Source organism: Phyllobates terribilis, unplaced genomic scaffold, assembly GCF_046119375.1.
Source record: "Phyllobates terribilis strain yellow unplaced genomic scaffold, ASM4611937v1 Scaffold_9__5_contigs__length_417890890, whole genome shotgun sequence".
NCBI classification, from domain to species: Eukaryota; Metazoa; Chordata; class Amphibia; order Anura; family Dendrobatidae; genus Phyllobates; species Phyllobates terribilis.
Window position 1 is genome coordinate 168436802 of NW_027362769.1, and position 3870 is coordinate 168440671.

The following is a 3870-nucleotide window of genomic DNA, read 5'->3' on the forward strand; positions in this document are numbered from 1 at the left end:
TTAATAAAATATAGTGAGTTTTTCTTACCTTTCAAAAACAATTTCATTTTTCTACTGATGCACAATCCTAGTACCAGCATACAACGCCATCATAAAATGCTCCATACAGTGCTCGGAGGGGCTGTCCAAGAAATAACAGGAATCGCCTATCCACAGGATAGTGATAGTATATGATCAAACTTCTGAGACCCCAGCTGAACATGAGAACCGGGGGCCAAAGTCTGCTGTTTGAATGGAGCAGCAGTGAACAAGTGCGACTATACTGTCTACAGGAGTGGTGGTCCCACACGTCTCACTGCTCCACTCGCTGTCTACAGGAGTGGTGGTCCCACACGCCTCACTGCTCTACTCGCTGTCTACAGGAGTGGTGGTCCCACACGCCTCACTGCTCTACTCGCTGTCTACAGGAGTGGTGGTCCCACACGCCTCACTGCTCTACTCGCTGTCTACAGGAGTGGTGGTCCCACACGCCTCACTGCTCCACTCGCTGTCTACAGGAGTGGTGGTCGCACACACTCACTGCTCCACTCGCTGTCTACAGGAGTGGTGGTCCCACAGTCCCACACGCCTCACTGCTCCACTCGCTGTCTACAGGAGTGGTGGTCGCACAGGCCTCACTGCTCCACTCGCTGTCTACAGGAGTGGTGGTCCCACAAGCCTCACTGCTCCACTCATTGTCTACAGGAATGGTGGTCGCACACGCTCACTGCTCCACTCATTGTCTACAGGAGTGGTGGTCCCACACGCCTCACTGCTCCACTCACTGTCTACAGGAGTGGTGGTCGCACAGGCCTCACTGCTCCACTCACTGTCTACAGGAGTGGTGGTCCCACACGCCTCACTGCTCCACTCGCTGTTTACAGGAGTGGTGGTCGCACACGCCTCACTGCTCCACTCGCTGTTTACAGGAGTGGTGGTCCCACACGCTCACTGTTCCACTCACTGTCTACAGGAGTGGTGGTCGCACACGCCTCACTGCTACACTCACTGTCTATAGGAGTAGTGGATACACATGCTCACTGCTACACTCATTGTCTACAGAGGTGGTGGTCACACACTCTCACTACTCCATGCTCACAGCTCCATTAACAGAGGAATTTGGCCCCTGTTCTCAGGATGGTTGGTGCCCCTTTAAATAAATACTAAAGATTCACAGATTTTGTGCCAATGAAAAGTTATCAAGCAGTCCTGTGCCGGATACAAGTGACGGGCTATATAAAATTCTGGATGATCGGATGTCAGACTAAAGGAATTTTACTGCATGTACATTACATACACCATGGGGGACAAATAAGGGATTTTCAGGTCTTTTTCTATGAAGTCATTGCTAGAATCAGTGATCGTCTACGGATCCATAACTGGATGCAGATGATGAGCGCTGCACGTCTGTATAAGACAAGCGAAGGGTCTCTCAGCCGCCTCTCGGGACCCTCCTCAGACTGATCACATGCACATAATCTTGTACGTCTCTCTCGCCCGCAGTTTGTTAAGGACACTTCCCCAAATAAAAAAAATATTATTTATGATCCTGGTTAAAGGGAAAAGTTCATAAAAAATGAAAGATCATTCATGGAAAAGTGACAAAGTAATAATCCCCGTGAGGAGTAATCTCATTTTGGCTTTGGGGAAAAAAATTGCAGTTCTGGAAAAATTATGCTCCAATGTTTCACTAATTTTGAAGGTCTTGTTTTGTGCATTTTTGTAGTTCTTTAAGTAGAATGTGTAAAACATAATAATAAATAATAATTTAATCTTTTTTTTTTTTTGCAGAGTTCTCCAATCACCGTGCATTGTGAATGTACTGTAACTATTAATGGCATACATATTGCATGTGCTTTTTCTGTTTTCTGTTTATATATAATAAAAATTATTTTTTTTTAGCGCTCATTGCATTCATTATCGACTCCCCCCCCCCCCCCCATCTTATTATTGTATTACATGATTTTTATTTTTTTTTGTTACAATATATTGGAATATCTATGTATTTTAAAGGGGTATTCATTCTCTATGGGAATGCCGCAGATAGTGGAGCGCTGTACTCCGCTGTACATAGCCCCATAGGGAATGAATGGAGCGGTGGTCGCACATGGGCGCAACTGTTCTATTCAGACGGGAGGCAAAAGTGCCTCATTCCTGCAATCGCTGGGGGTCACAGCAGTCGGACCACCACCAATCCTGTAAATATTTGATCGCTTCCTGTAACCGGAATAACCCTTTAATGTATCACTCCAGGTGCAACGTAAAACTCTCCAGTAACATTGAGGAAAGAAAATTTGTATCAAACCTCCAGGAAGGATCTGTGCAACCAAGCGATTCCTTTGCTATGAGGCCAAGGATGCTGCAAAACCTAAAGGGGTGGGACAGGTTGTAAATTGGGTGTGGCCTATGAAAAAGGGGTGTGGTCTGAGATAAGGGCATTTTCAATGCAAAAAAAACAGCAATCACAGCTCTCCCGGGAAACAAGTCATAAAAGTTGGGCATAACTCAGACACATCCATAAAACTTTTAATAGGCCCACTGATATCCCTTTAAAACCTTCAACACCAGCGATCACTATCGTAGAGGAGGTGGTTAAGGTTTCAATTGGACCCCGCCCCCCTCCTCCCCACTTTTGATGCCACTATCCCCAAGGGTTAAGAAAAATTTACATTTAATGCAAACTTAAAAAGGTGTATTCCCAGCTCCAAGATACTCTACAAATATGTAGTAGGTGTAACAGTAATAATATTAGCAAATACCTTCAATTAGAAATGTAGTATAGTTCTTCTGATTCACTATGTTGCTTACCACATGTGCAGGGCATTGCAGTAGCTTAGGTATCCATGGTTACGACCAGTCATATAGTGACAGTTAGTTGTTATTGGTTGTAACCATGGATACCTTAGCTATTGCAATGCCCTGCACATGGGGTAAGCGACGTAGCTAATCAGAAGAACTATACTACATTTCTAATTGGAATTAATTGATATTATTATTATTATTCCTACTATATATTGGAATAGAATCTTGGAGAATACCCCTTTAATGATTCACAAACCTAAGAGTTTGTTACAATTGCATCCAGTATGGACAATCTCCTGATCGCTACTCAATGGCAGCACAAATCTTTCCCTGTACAAAATAAAATTAACTAAAAAAATAGCAATTATTAAACCTTGGCTACACTAAGTCCTTACGTGCCGCCATATGGTACATGGTACATCTGTACGTTACAGTAACATGGAGATATTCTCTCTCATATGACCATGTTAAACTCAACAAATAAAACCCTTGTATGCCATCAGATGAAATGGAAGACATACAGTTGTACACTTTGGGCCATATTTTGACTATAGGGGTTGAATTATGGCCACGTACAACTTTGAGGTTGAAACGAGCCATAATATATGCAGAAAGTCTAACTTCAACTTAACTAATAAAATATAAGATTGCTCTGATAGAATAAAAAAGAGAAAATACTAATAAATAAGAAAATATGTATTTAAAAATGTTACCAACAACAAGGCAAAGGTAAAAGGGAAATCTAAGAATGCAATTCCCCAACTGGCCACTGGGGGAGCTATTCCCACACAGTCTCCTTAGAGGACTAATAACCATCACATCGGATTCCTGAAGAAAGTCTATGGATGCCAGCAAACAGTTTAAGGCAAATGTTTCCATTGATCATTCAGTGGCAGAAGCTTCTATACGATGGCGAAGATTTGTGTGTGTTTTGGAGCGATCTGTCAATCAAATATTTTCTTTGGCAAAATCCAGCCCCTATCTGTTGATGCTACAGGGTTTAGCAAAAACGAATGGAAAATATGATCATACATTAAATAGATGAAGGACAAATTGGCACCAAAAAGGGGAAATCACAGCGGGAAATTG